The 15,329-nt window shown below is 52.4% G+C and overlaps 1 long non-coding RNA gene across 1 annotated transcript; it reads left to right on the top strand.

The window, feature by feature from the left end:
• The first annotated feature begins 7,544 nt into the window (after window positions 1-7,544).
• On the top strand, window positions 7,545-15,086 carry LOC109277811 (uncharacterized). The gene is made up of 3 exons (XR_002085333.2): window positions 7,545-7,681; window positions 12,170-12,381; window positions 14,185-15,086. It is a non-coding gene; the product is annotated as an uncharacterized LOC109277811 (long non-coding RNA).
• Window positions 15,087-15,329: the final 243 nt, after the last annotated feature.

Genomic DNA, 15,329 nt, shown 5'->3' with positions numbered 1-15,329 from the left:
TTGCTCCAGCGTGGAAGCCACGGACCCCGTTTTAAATATAGAGATTCGTTAATTACAGGAGGTGGGACGTGAACTTTCTGTAGCATCTACTATGTGCCAGGAGCGATGCCAAATACATTACACGGATTATTTCACTTAACCCTCACAGCATCCTGCGAACGGGGAACCCCGGTTTCCTCTCCTTTCACGGGGGAAGATTTGCAGAGACCCCCGGCCACTTGCTGGAGGTCACACAGGTCACACAGGACAAGGCTGGGTCTGATCCAAAATCCGCTTGGCCAGACTCACCGCTCCCGTGCCCTTCCTGGGGGTGGGTGTCACGCGCTTGCCTTCCTCCACCAAGGCGCTGCCTCACCCACGACAGAATTTGTCCCCATAGTCCAACTCCAAGCGTGGAATCTGACATCAAAGGGCCGGCTCTGAGTCTCTGGCCGGTGCCCTGATACGGGGCGGGGCGAGTGAGTCAAGTATCATGAAATAATTTAGGGGAGAAGAAAGGGAGGAAGAAGACGGGGAAGAGGAGCAAGGAGGAGAAAGATGAACAGAAGGAAGAGAAAGAAGAAGAAAAAAAGAATTGGGACGAGAAGGGAGATGGGGAGGGGCGGAGGGGAGAGGAAGGGGAAAGGGAAAGGGAGCGTGAGGGAGGAGGTAAGGGGAAGGGGAGAGAGACGGAGGGGAGAAAGAAGGGGTGAGGGAGGGGAGAAGGAAGCCCCTCTTCTTTGGCACACTCCCCTAATCCTGCAAGTCCTGCATGCCTGGCTCAGAGGCTCCCTCCTCCACGAAGTCCTCCATAACCTTACTCCCTAACTGAAAATAGCTCCTGTCCCCGATTTCCCATGCAGTTGGTGTCTTACTTCCGGCCACATCTGTCTTGTGGTTATTCGTGCACCTGTCCACCCCCCCCCCCACACACACACACACTAGTCTGGGAGCTCCCGAAAGCTACAGACCCATCTGTACACCCTCCTGGGGTGCCCAGCACTCTTGGGGCCCTTTTCTTTCTTCCGCCCACCTTCCTCCTTAGCCCCATCTCCCCTCTGATCAAACTGCTTTCTTGGAAGGGACCGGAGATGGCAGTGAACTACTTAACAACCGCGGCAGAGAAATCTTGCCGATACCTCTGCAATTATAAAAATGGTTCCCAGGCGGGGAGCAGCGCTCCTAGCAGAGCTGTGAGAAGCCACGTGACGTCGTGGCACAGCTCTGTCACTTGCCAGCCCTGGGACCTCAGCCCATCCCGTACCCTTCCGCTGCCTCAACTTCTCCTCCGTCACAGGGCTGTCGAGAGTATTGAGCGAGATGATGCATTTCTGGCATTTGAGACAGAGCCTGGCACGTAGCGAGCACTCAGTAAAAGGCAGGTCACTCCCATCGTTATTAGGAACAAGGGCTGTTAACTCGGTTTCCAGAACGAAAGCGGCGATCGTCTCTTCTCGAGTGTTTCCTGGGCCAAGTTCTGTGTGACGTTGCTTTCAACTTCGGAACCTGATTATTAGTAATCCGTTCGACAAATTTTCCCAGCCGGTCAGCCCCAGAGGGAGACTAGATCCCAGCCACCGTAACAGGACCAGGGTTCTTGTCCCGAGAGACAAGAAAGAGAAATGCCGGCTGGGATGACCCCAGGAGAGCCCCAGAAACCCTAGGACTTCCCCAAGAAGGGCTCCTTGTCCTGGCCTGTTGGGAGGTGTCCCGTTTGACCTCTCTCCTTGCTATTGGAGAATCCGAAGTCCCTCCCAGATCCTCAGAAGCAGACGGGGGTGGGGCCAGAGGGCCCACAGCATCCCTTAGAAAGCACCAACTTCATCAGGGCTCCTGCCAACTAATTAATTCAGACCCAAGGTACTGGCTGTAGCACCTTTCCAGGATTCCTCAAGTCCTGGTCCCAGATCCAAGCCCTGCCCCGGCCTCCATCGGCACGGAAGTGTCTGCTCTGAATTCCATCCCCCTTCCCGAGGCTCCCCGGGCAACGGAGGACATCAGCCACTGTGTGTTCCCCAGGACCCCAGCTTAGAAGGGGCACCAGATCGCTCCCAAAACAAGGCAAAAGTCTCCCCTTTCACACCAGCGTGAAGAAGTCTCTGGGTATAAACGAAGCAGACATCCGCCTCTTACATCTGATTCTAGGAGCACAGGATTGAGGTTCACCAAGCTAACGTCCCTTTACTAGGAAGCCAAGGTCAAGTTTGGGAGGCAAAAGATCAGGCCGGTCTCGGGTCTGGTAGGAGGAGCCCAAGGAAGTGCAGGCGTTTGGTGGTTTGAGAGACCAGAGTGGAATCAGTCAGCCCCTTGGGCAGGTGACTTCACATCTGCACGGAAGGGGCCTGGCCGATGCTTGGTTGGTACCTGCAAAGGTCAGTCCGTGTAGCCCCCCTCCTTTCCTCACACCCGCCCCTATAGACACCCTTCTTCCTCATCCAGTCGCCTAAAAACTAATGGCCTTGCTCTCCCTCGCAATCATCATCTTCAGGGAGGAGTCGTTTCATTGATTACCACTGCAGTGGGTAGATTCATCTGAGCCATTAAATCGCCATTTTTGCAGGTCAAAAGCAGTCAAATACAGGCGATTTCATACCACAACAGTAAATGCCCTGAGACTTCTCACTCAGCCTTTCGAGAAACAAGATGTAGATTCGTATTTTTGCAAAGGCCGCCTCGGCCAATTATCGGATGAGGGGGGAGCGGGAGAAGGACTCCCCACCCACGATACGATTTGCAGACCACATAACCCCAAGCCCCCCACCCCCACCCCGACGCCCACGTCCTCGAAGACAGAGGCTGGCTATTCAGCCATTTTTGAAGGAGAAAAAACATATTCTTCTCACACTTGGCAACAAATTGGCTTAAATAATCTGCGTCACCGTCCCTTGTCTCCTCTGCTAATCATGTTGGTAAATGGTTGGGGGTTTTTTTCTCCCCTGTGGCCGCTGCTGCTCGGGAGGAGGGGGATGATGGGAGCAGGGTGGGGGACGGGAGGAGGAGAATGTTTCGTGATAGATGACCGATTCAAGAATGCCTTTGATATTCTTGGTTAACTCCCTCGCAGACACGGAGAATTGGATTGGTCAGACAGCTCCCCCTGCATGGCACAAACAAGAAACATTAATTAAAAATAATTGCTACCCCCTCCCCAGAATTAAGAGTGTGATGTTCAGATTCGTTTTAAGAAAGGTAATTTGATGCCAATAAATGACAATTATAAAAACTTCATTACAGTCAAGAGCAATCTATCTACCATTGTCCTAATTACACATTGTAGGAATAATGAATGCTAATGATTTAATGTACCATAATTACCACGATTGAAAAATAAAATATAATAATCGCCATCGTTATTGTTATCGATAATACAGATATTTTGGCACGGCCGATCTCCACTTGAGGCTGAGATAAAGTTTTGGGGGTTTTTTTTTGCCCCCCAACTAGAAACACTCCCTTCTCCCCGCCCCGCCCCCCGACATACCCCCATCCCCATACCCCCCATCATTATGAAGACAAGAAATCTACAGCTCACAATGGAAATGCTTTGCTTCTCCCGGAGGGTCAGAGTTGATGGGTTAAATCCAATCTCCTGTCCCGTGGCCAATAGATCACCTTTGGTTTCTTCCTGAGTATCTTTTGAGGTAGGAGGGAAGGAAAACGCAATTATTCTCACGTGGAGCCAGGATTGCGTTTTGGCTGGTCACTCTCCATTTCTTTTATGAAAGCAGCCGTGGCTTCTGATTGCAAAGAGAAAATAGCCAAATTTTCCAGCCAGATACTCAAAGTGTCGTGTTGTGGCCGGGATTATGGGCTCTGCAGCCAGGCTGCCCAGGGTTCGAGTCCTGGCCCCACCACCCACCAACTGTGGGGACTTTAATTAAGCCTTTCAACATGTCTGCGCCTGGGTTTTCTCCTTAGAAAATGACACTTAAAATAGTTCCTACCTGAGGCTTTCATGGCTCTACGTTTGTTAAGACATTTAAGACATTTCCCGTCTTTCTTTCCCGCCACTCTCCATCATGCACATCCCCACTAGTCAATTCGTCATTCTCTAAAGATGGTCCCCACACCCCTTTCTCCCCATCTTTGCTCCCCCAGGAGTTGCCTTCCCCCGGCTCAGCCTGGGGAGGGTCTGCTGCCCTTGGACCCCCCCTGACTTTTGCCACACCTCTCAAGTGCCTGTCAATCTAATCTCTTGTCCTTTCCGCTCCGTGTCAAAACTCTCCATTTCTAATCTCGGCATTGCCTTCCCATCACCCCGAGATAACCAAGTACGTTCACGTACTTCTGTTTTGTCTCTCACATAGAATTTTAAACCTAACTCTCCCACTGTATATAGACTTGGGGAACAGCAAATGACCTCAGCGAGTAATTATCATCTGCTTGTGACATGCCAGAGGTTAAGCATTTTACTAGTGTTATTTTATCTAATCCTGGCAACATCCTCCACAGTACGTGTTATCGGCAGCTGTGTTGTGTAGATGAGAAAATTGAGGCTCATGGAGTCTAAGACTTTCCAAACACCACACAGCCCGCGTGTGGGCAAAGCCAGGGTTCAAGCGAGGCATCTGGGCTCTGGAGCCCACATCCCACTCCTTGCCTTTCAGTGGGTATTTTATCAAGGGGCGGGGGTTTCGACGTTTTTAAATTATTTTAATAAGGGACACAGCAATCCATCCTATTGCATATACCACCGTTTATTTTTATCCTGCGATTGGACATTTTGTTTGCATCTGATTTTTCACCCCAATAAACAATTCTTTGGGGCCCATCCTTGTCCATAAAGCCTTGCCCACATTCTGAATTTTTCCTTACACGACCTTCGTGACCGGGTGCTGTGTGTCGTGACTTTTCCTTGTCGGCGGCTCAGTTTTGCTAAATTCCTGTAAATAGTGCCGAGTTGGGTTCCCGACACAGAGCTAAGTCACTGGGAGTCAGAGGTGCCTTTTTGAATCTTACCTTTGAGCTGCCTTAGGGCAATGCTGGAGCAGCCTTTAATCTAGGGATAATTTATCACCACTTTTAAGGCAATACTCTTTCTGAGGCTCGTACCTCATGCCCTGTCTATTGTGGGGTCTTTTCACTCTGGCCAAAGGGAAGAGAACTATTCTCCCCCTACGTAAGACCCAGACATTGTTCTCTGCTCCGTTTAAGGGTTCTTCCTTCCCTTGGCCTCCAAAAGTTTCCTCTCTCACGTGCACAGACCTAAAGACCTGAGGGCAGGCCTCTGCAGGTTTCTGGAAGTTTCTCCCCATGAAGATCTCTCTTCTCAAGCACTCTGTCCCACAGATGCCAGCCATCTTGGAATCCCCGAACTCTGGTCTCTGCCTTGAGTTGGGCTGAAGAAACCACCCAATTCTTTGGCTTTGCCTTCCCCTGCGGCCCAACAACTCTCATCAGGCTTATCTCGGTTGCTTTTTTCTCTTGGGGAGCAGAGACCGGGGCTGCCTAGTGCCCAACATCTGAAACTGTTGTTATGTTATCTGGTTTGCCAGTTGCTTAAGGCAGGACAGTCATTCTTGTCTCTAATGAGTCTCCCTTTCTTTTTCTTTTTTCTTTTTTTTCTTTTTTTAGTGTTTATTTTTGAGACACAGAGAGCGAGTGGGGGAGGGGCAGAGAGAGGGAGACACAGAATCCGAAGCAGGCTCTAGGCTCTGAGCTGTCAGCACAGAGCCCGACGCGGGGCTCGAACCCACAAGCCGCGAGATCATGACCTGAGCCGAAGTCAGACATTTAATTAACTGAGCCACCCAGGTGCCCCTCTAACGTGTCTCCCTTCCTTGAAACAGAAGCTTAGTTCCAGCATTTCTGAGAGTTTGGGTAAGAGTAATTATATATAGTGGGTGCCTTCTCCCTCAAACCACCCCTCCAAAACTTATCTTCCTCAACTAATATTTAAAAACTATTTATCACGGAGGGACTCTTGCGCTCTCCCTCTCTCTCTGCCCCTCCCCCACTCACACTTTTTCTCTCTCTCTCGAAGTACATAAACTTTAAAACAATACAAATAAAAATTATTTATCATGGAACATAAACATAGAGGAATTTAAAAAAAAAACACTCAAAAGAGGGGGCCAGGGCTAAGTTAGGCGAGGGGATATGACACAAAGGAGACAACCACGGTTGGGATGTAGGATTCAAGCAGGTCAACTTGTCTGCTCTGACGGGTCTTAAGATTGCTCAAAGCTTGAGGCTTTATGGTAAAGTTTATGTGCTGGCTTTTTTTTTTTTTAATGCATATTCTCAGGTCCTGCCTCAACCCTACGTAGGGATCAAATGCCAGGACTCAGGTCCCACGTAGAATCTGCCTTTTCTTCATGTTCTCCCCCAATGCCTCAGACGTACGATAAACCGAAAGAATATGGCCACCGGGAGGGGTCACACGTTTGGCCCCAACTGGTGAGTTAGTGGCAGGACTGACCTTGGAAACAAGACCACTGACTTCCCATTCTGGTCTCCTTCCCACTGGTGGTTGCTGTCAGCCCTCCCTCCCTGAACATCGGAATCGCCTGGCAGCTTTGAAAAGGTTGATGCTCAGGACCCTCTCCTAGAAACTCAGATTGGATCTGTCCGCGATGGGACCTGGGCACCTGGACCTTCTCAACGTCATCCAGAAGATTCCAGGGTGAGCCTGGACTAAGGCCCGGGCTCTAACCCAGGCAGTGGCCAAGGCCTGAGACCCCAAAATGCTGAGGTCTCAGCCCAAGTGCAATCTCAACCCCTCTCATCCGGATCGTCTTTAAATTTTTTTTTTAACGTTTTATTATTGAGAGACAGAGAGAGACAGAGTATGAACAGGGGAGGGGCAGAGAGAGGAGACACAGAATCCAAAGCAGGCTCCAGGCTCCGAGCTGTCAGCACAGAGCCCGACGTGGGGCTTGAACCCACAAACCGCGAGATCATGACCCGAGCCAAGTCAGATGCTTAACCGACTGAGCCACCCAGGTGCCCCACATCAGGATGGTCTTTAAAAGGCAATGAACAAAGAAACTCTGCTTCGGTGATGACAGTCCTTTTCCAACTTTAGTGAGCATAGAGATCTCCTGGGGAGCTTGTGAAGATACAGATTCCTTGGCCTTGACCCCAGAGATTCCGATTTGGTAAGTCTCAGGGTAGGCCCCGAAAATTCGCATTTCTTTTTTTTTTTTTTTAAGTTTATTTATTTATTTTTGGGGGGGGAGGGGCAGAGAGAGAGAGAGAGAGGGAGAAAGAGAGGGAGAGAGGAGAACCCCAAGCAGGCTCCACACTGTCAGCGCAGAGCCTGATGGGGGGCTTGAACTCACGAGCCGTGAGACGGTCACCCAAGCCGAAATCAAGAGTCGCAAGGACTGAGCCACCGAACCCTGTGCGTCCGGGAGGATCACCCACCACCATCACACTACCACCCTCGTCATCATCATCACCATCGTCGTCATCCTCATCAATAGGCACACACTGTTTTGTTCACCTCTGTGTCTGCAGAGACTTCTGGAACGCTTCATCCATAGTAGGTACTCAAAACCCACTCGTTAAGCGCATCAATGCACAATAGCTAACAGTCTGAGAGCACTCTGAGACTAAGCGCTTCCGCTTTCCTCCGTTAAGCCTCCCGGTCCAGACAAAGGGGCGCTACTTTCCTTTCCATGTGACCGACGACGGGGAAACCGAGGGTCTGAGAGGTGGAGGCGCTCCATCCAGCAAAGGCCTGGTTTGGAGATTTCAGGTCTGGCTGCCCAGCGCCCCCACCCTGCGCCTGGGACGGGTCTCGGGTCTCCCCGGGTTGGGGAGATGAGGCGGGGTGGGGGAGGCGAGGCCACTGGCGAAGCTCCTCGAAGGTGCCCCGCGAGGTTAAAACAGCCGGTGGGCGGGGCGCGGGGGCGCGGGGGGCGCGGGGGGCGCGGGGACCACCAGGGCGCGCGGGCGGGCGGCGTCCTAATTTATGGCACCGGGGGAGGGGATCCGGGAAGCGGCTTTGCGCGCGCCTCTCGGAGGCGGGTTGAGCTGCAGGTGAGGACAATGTAATTAAGAAATTAAAAGGTAATTTCCACAGACGCTGCCGCTCGCCAGGCCCGGCGACCGCCTAATTGATGGCGCGGCCGGCCGAGCCCACGCGACCGCGGTTCCCGAGCGCCCCGCGCCGCGTCCTCCCCGCGTGGGGGTGGCTTCCCGGGGCCGCGGGGACTTCCGGGGAGCCCGGTGCCCAGCGAGGGGCCCGGGGCCGTGACACTGGGACCCTCTCGCCTCCGCTTTCCCCTGCCCTCCGACCTCTCTCCCTCCCCCTCCTTCCCCCACCAAAGGTAAGATAGGCTATTCCAAGCTGTCTCTTCATTCTTCTCCCCACCCCCCCCCCCCCCCCCCGCCTTAGGTCTCTCCGTGTCGTCTCTATCCCACTTCCAATTTCTCTATAAATTTCCCTCTTTCTCTCCCCCTCTCTAGTTTGCTCACCAAGTTTCTTTTCCTCTCTCTTCTCCCCCCCCCCCCCCCCCCCAGGTTTCTGTCTCTCCATCTCTCCCACTTTCTTCAGTCCCAAAATTCTTAACGCTGGGCCCAGAAGAAAGAGTGCGTGGGTGACCTTTACACCCCAGAAGAGATTGCATTTAAGTTACTGCCACCCCCACCGTCTCCACCTCGCATCCCCGCGGGGCCTCCGCGTGTGGGTTGGTCTTTAGAATATCCCAGCCTGAGTCCCGGAAGCCCACAGCGATGGCTGGGTTAGACCCACTTGGATCATCTTGCCGAGTCTGAACCCAGGAATATTGAGTGGGTGGGTGGGTAGGTGGGTGGATGAGTGACTTAGTGCCAAGGTTGTCAGTTGAATGTTTGGATGGATGGGTGATTGGTTGGACAAACAGATGGGTGGATAGTACAGGGGTGATTGGTAATTGGACGGATGTGTAGACGAATGGATAAACGGGTAGGTGAATGGATAGGAACGCATTGACAGAGAAGCGTATGGATGGACGGGCAGACAGAAGATGAATAGGCAGATTATGAATGGGTGGATAGTAGGTAGGGAGACGAATGGGTGACGGTATGTGTGGGTGGGCGGTTGGGTGGGTAGATGGATGGGTGGGCAGGTGGGTGAAAAGGTGAGTGGATAGATGAGTGGATGTATAGTAATGGTGGATAGGAAGATGGATAGTGGGGTGGATGGATGGGTGACCAGATAAATGGGGGAGCCAGGAACATAAGTGTGTCCCTAGTGGTAACATTTATTTGATGATAAAGTCAAAACATAAGCATTTATAGACAAAGCAGGAACGTGCCATCCCCAGAGATACCTTCCAGCCTTGGGGTCTCGAGGTATACCAAGTGTTTCCCCACACAGGGGCGCCAAGGCTGGGCTCATCCCAGTTGCGTTACCACTTTTTCCCGTTTCTTCCTTCTCTTCGTTCGCCAGATGGGCACACGCCTCACTGGGTCAAGGAAAAGGTGAAGTAACAGGGGTGAAGTCACGTTGTCAACTGGAACATCCCCCACCCGGGCACGGATATCAATACATGGGATCTGTCACCAGGCCAACCCCGTCTCTTGTGGACCAGCCAGACTGCAAGGTCCGGCAGCCACACTCTTTTCTTAAGCCGCGATCTGTCTTCCAGAAGGCCCCTCCTTCCCTCTCCACTTACCCAAATACCTGTTCGTCACGGTCCGATTCTCTCTCACACACCTGCGCCTCCAGAAAGCCTCCCCAGTTGTGCCTCCCTCCATCATAAGGGGCCTCGAATGACAGGCTAAGAAACGTTGACTTTAATCAGGCAGGTAAGCTGGAGCTGTGGCAAGGTGTTTAATCCTCCACCTGCCTCCTGGTAACATGTCCAATCTAGGATTCTAGTGACCTGTTTCTCGGTGGTTCCCTCTCTCTTCCAACGCCATCATGGACTCCCCGAGATGGAGAAATGCCTTTCGTTCATCTCAGGTTTTCAGTCCCTAGTGGAGAAGCTGGCACAGAGTAGGTTCTCAGTAAACATATCCTGAGTTGGCCAAAGGAGGAGGTTGATAAAACGTAACCACAATGGCAATATAGGTTTGCCTGCTGATTTTTCTGCAGTGTCTTCCCCCATTTCTCAGGGGAGGAAGCCAAGACTAATAGAGATTGCCCAACTGTCCCCCCCCCCAGAAACGTCGCTGCCTCCCCCCACCCCATTCTGAGTCAAGCTGTGAGGAATGTGACCACCCGTGAATACAGAACCAAAAGGGTCCTTTGTCCTGGGAGATGTGGAGAGGTGAGTGGGGGAGGGACCCAGTGGGGGATTAGGGAAGAGCCTGCAGGGAATTCCTTTCTGGCCGGGGCTCAGTAGGGGCTGGAGAGGGATATTTCACCTGCTAGGAGTCTGTCCAGAGCTGCCTCCCACCTGCTGGGAGTACCCAAAGCCGGGGAAGCAGGGAGGCCCCGCCATTCCTAGGCCTGGACACCTGAGCAAAAGGGAGATGGAGAGAGGTGGAAGAAAGGGAGAGAGGGAGGAAGACTGAGACACCTATCTGTAGAAGAATACAGACATTTATATGCACACAATCACAAATACGTATACACTGGTCCACATTCACATGCACACACGTGTATCTGATGAGGAGTTGTACACAAACGTGTATGCACTCATCCACCCACTTACATTTCCACGCACAGAACCACGCACAACACATGCGTACACAATCACACACCAAAGATGCGTGCACATCCACTCACACACACACACACACAGCACACACCGTCATCAGATGATCATGCAGACACCTACGTGCACATAGACCGCACACAAGCTCCTATGCACCCTCGCACACATGCCTAGACCCAGGCGCACACACACGTGGTCCCTGATAGTCACACATACACACGCGCACATCCTCACACGCACATATAAATGCTCAGCCCTGGGGCGCCCGGGTGGCTCAGTTGGTTAAGCGTCCGACTTCAGCTTGGGTCATGATCTCGTGGTTTGTGGGTTCGAGCTGTGCTGACAGCTCCGAGCCTGGACCCTGCTTCGGATCTGTGTCTCCCTCTCTCTCTGCCCCTAACTCACTCAGGCTCTGTCTCTCTCAAAAAATAAATAAACATTTAGATAGATAGATAGATAGATAGATAGATAGATAGATAGATAGATAGATAAATGCTCAGCCTTGCTTGCCTCTAACCCTCTCCCCCACTGCTGGCTGCCTTCTGTCCAAAATTCAGAAAAATTCCTCCTTAACAGTTTTTTGAGCCCATTCACATGCGTGTGGTGTCCATGCACCTGCTAGGACTCCACTGAAGATTCAGTGCTGACTCTCTCCAAAGAGCTAGAGCTGGTGGGGGAGGGGGATTGTGTGTGCAAGAGAGACCTCCTTCCCAGACCTTGCCAAGTGTTTTTCCAGCTGGCATCTCCTTGGGGCTGCGCTGTGTCCCTGAGTGGTAAATACAGGAGGTAGGACCTCAGCTTGCAGATCAGGAAATTTAGACCCCAAACAAGCAGCGTGCCCATGTCATAAAGCTAGTGAGTGTGAGAGCCCAGATCTGAGATGAGTTTGTCCTTAAAGGCAGGCAGGATGCGCTGTTTCTTTGGGTCCCCACAGGGGACTTTTTTATTATGAAATATTTAGGACTTAGTAAAAAAAAAAATCCCCATCCCACCCTGAAATATCACTGCCCTAAAATTAGTGTTCATTGCTCATTATTTCATGCATGTAACATAATTATGAAGCATCTAACACTGTGGAGATCCCTCTCCCCCAAAACCTTGTTCTCATGGAAAATCCAATCTGGTGGAATGCATTTATTTCCTTATGCTTTTGCTAAAAATGTATAGATCCCTAAACAGCCTATAGTTTACTTAATGTACGCTTGAGCCTTCTAGAAGTGGCATTATCCGCTGCAGGGTCTCTCAGCTTTGGCTCTACTGGCATTTGGGGCCAGATCGTTCTTTGAGTGAGGACGGCTGTCCTGTAAATGGGAGGATGTTGAATTGCTTCCCTGGCTTCTGCCCGCTAAATACGAATAGCGCCCCCCCCCCAAGTGGTGACAACCAAAAATGTCCCCAGACATTGTGCAATGTGCCCGTGGGGGGTGGAGAGGCAAAATTGCCCCCCCCCCCATGGGGAACCACTGACCACTGCACATGTCCTTCTGGAACTTGCCCTTCTTACGTAGGCCAAGTTTGTGTGACCCTCTAGGTCTGTGCGGAGCCCTCATTCATTCAGATTTGCAGGGTCTTTAGAGGGTGTCCTGTTTGTCTTACAGAGTTGCTATGAGCGATCCCTCCCCCTGCTTCCTGGAGCACAGGTGTGAGTTCCTCGAGGGGCACACCCATCCATCTGCCAGATCCTACTGAATCGAGTTCCAACTCCTCAAGAAAGCGATGCCAGGAGTCAGGCTGTTTAAGTTGCAATCCCACTGGTGCACTTTGGGACCCAGGACCAGCCACCCTTCTCCGGGCCCTACTCTCCTCCTTGGTAAGGTAGTTAACGGATGATCAGCGGAATGTATGGGGCGCTCTACATTGTCTCGTGGAACGCGCCCAGCAGCCTCATGAAGAAGGGACTGCTGTCACCCCCTTTTTAAAAGTAGGGAAACTGAGGCACGGGGGTGTTAAGTAACTTGCCCAAGATCATGTAGCTAATACGTAGCAGAGCTGGGATTTGACTCCAGAGTCTACTGGCTCCAGAGCCCGTGTGTGTCTCCATTCGTTAATTCAATGAGTCACTTATTCAACAGATACTTTTGTTGTGCACCTGCTGTGTGTCAAGCCCCCACCTTGGCAATGATCAAGGCAAGCAAGGTCTCAGCTCTTGTGAAATCTACCACATAATGGCAGGGAAAGGGAGGAGGAGGAGGCGAAAATCATTGTGCTTATTTTTTGTCAACTTGTTTACAGAGTTTAGCAATAAATGCTGTGGAGGAAGAAAGGGTAATAGAAGGCTACTTTGGTCAGGGAGGTGCTCTTTGAGAGGGTGATATTTGACCTGGGAACTCGTGGAAGAGAAAACAGACAAGGAAAGATTTAAAACTAATAGCGTTCTAGGAGGAGGGAACAGCAGGAACCCAGGCGCCAAGTCAGGAGACATTCTAGAATGTTCTGGGAACAGAGTGAACAGGGGGAAGAGTGCTCGGAGAGGAGATCGGAGAGAGGCTGGGAGCCCTCCATGTGTTGACCCCACCGACCCAGTTTTCGCCTCCTTACCGACCCCCAGCGTCCACTCCAGGGAGGAGGCGGGCCTGAGGAGAAAATGATAGTCCAAACCTGATTCACCCACGGGGGCCCTGTGCCAGGGCCAGTGAAGTTTGCTCCCTTGGGCCACCTTGCCAGGTGCGATGACCAGAGGAAGAGCAAACATCCCTAGTTCTGGAATTCCCACGGACCCAAAGTCACTGACCCAAAAAGATTTCTCTCTCGGACATCCTCGGCAGAGCCAAAGCTAGCCCAGGGGGTGCCAGGGGTGGGGACAGAGGTCATAATCCTCTATCTCTTTTGGGACCCGAAGGGCAATTTGCCCATCTCCCTGCCTCTGACACCCCCATGCCTCCAAGAACCTATCCCATATCGACAGGGCTCCTCCTTCCATTCCAGGGGAGCAGGCGGAGGGTGTGGTGGAGGCTAGGACTTCCTAAGTAGGCAGGTCTCACTCCCGCCGCTTGGTAGCTGTGTGTCCTTGGGCCAAGGCCTCAGCCTCTCTGAGCCTCCATTTCTTCATCAAGCAAATGGCAGGACCGTTGAGAAATAACACATACGCGGGCGTCTTGCCGCCGATGTTAATTCCCACTTTCCTTGGGGACCAATTTTTCAAGTGTGGGAAGCACGCCTTGCCACCTCTGACGGGGGGCAGTCTGTGCTTGTTGAGGGCTTGCGAAGATCCGCCTGGCCTTGATTGGATGCCATGATGAAGGCTCTCCTCACCTTCCTTCTCCGGGGCACAGCCTCCCAAGACCTCTCCCTCGTCTTGCATGGCCCTCCGCTGCCCCCTCCATACCTTTGAATCACAGCTCCCTGACCCGGGTCGGGGCTGAGGGAGGGGGAGTGTGAAGGTGACGTCATGGCTGTCTTGGTGGGTGTGCTGGGGGGCAGGGCTGTCATCCGGCTGCCCGGTCCGCGTCTCTCCTTTCCTCCTTCTTCCTAGGGATGGAGTGAAGGGCTTTCACACTTGTCTGGGCTGACTCTGAGTGTGTGATCACTCTCCCTGGGTGTCAGCGCGGCTGGGAGATTTGTGATACCGCCTGGTTCCTAATTACCTCCCTCTCTGCACTCTCTCCCCTCCCAGCTCCCCTCAGACCCGCTGCCAGCACCTCCATCATCTCTGCCTGCCAGCCTGCCTGCCTTCATCCGCGGAGGAGAGACACGGCTGGAGGCTGAGAGAGGCGGCTTCGCGGGGCCCGGCCGCAAGAGGCCACGTTACCTGTATACCCAGGTGTGCACACGCAGCCACGCGCAAGGTACACAGCAGCGTGGAGCGGAAACTCCCACACACCTACGAAAAGACCCACCTGCCCAGTAGGGTTTATGCCAGGGATGCAAACCCGTTTCAGACAAAGTAGCCATGGGATTCATGCCGTTAACCGGTTGACGGAACGTGGCGTGGGTGTCTCCGTAAATGCTGAAACGGTGTACGAAACATGCCCTCACCCAGGCTCCAGAAAAGAGAAAGGAGCTAGATAGAAGGTGCAAAGCCAGGGCAGGGAGCGTGAGGGAAGCGGGGACTGAGGCAGGAGAGGACGAGGACGAGGCGCGGTGGGTTGTTGTCACGCGGCTCGCTGTTTCTTGGAAAAGCACAGCAAGTGATTGGCCAACGGGGCTGCTCAGCCCTCAGGGAGCCTCCAGATGGACATGCCTCCGGGCAGTCTATCAGAGGAGGAAAGATGGGATCCATCAGCCCACCTCCCTCCTCAGCTTCCGTTTCCCATTGGCCAAAGTTCCCCTCCCGGATTCATTCTCCTGCATTTCCAGTTGCCTCGTGAAAGCCATTGGCAGCTTCTTAGGAACCCATGCCTTATCGTGTGGTCTTTGTCCTAAGTCCAGAAATGGCCAGAGAAGCCAGAGACTCTGGGCTTGTAGCTGATTGGCGTTGGGCAGCAGAATCGCACGGGCCCACATGGAGTCTCTTGGCCGCCGTGGTGGCTGGAGCAGAGCAAACAGCTGAAGTCTGGGAAGCAGGGGAGTCCAAGAGAATCTGTAGGCGTTCCTAAAAGCGTCACATACGATTGATCTCAACTTCCATTTCTGATAAAAAAAAAAAAACTCATCAAGCCACATCCTTATTGATGAAATATTAAAAAGACCCCTCTTTCAATTCGGGACTGAGATAAAGTTATCCAGGGTCGTCACCGCTACCCAACCTTAGACCTCAGGTGTAGCCAACGTAATAAGACAAGAAAAAAAATTAAAGTTTAATGTCGGGGGAGGAAGAGA

The sequence above is a fragment of the Panthera pardus genome, unplaced genomic scaffold (assembly GCF_024362965.1).
Source record: "Panthera pardus isolate Hobbes unplaced genomic scaffold, ASM2436296v1 HiC_scaffold_15, whole genome shotgun sequence".
In the NCBI taxonomy this organism is placed as follows: domain Eukaryota; kingdom Metazoa; phylum Chordata; class Mammalia; order Carnivora; family Felidae; genus Panthera; species Panthera pardus.
This window is presented reverse-complemented; position numbering and strand designations above follow the sequence as displayed.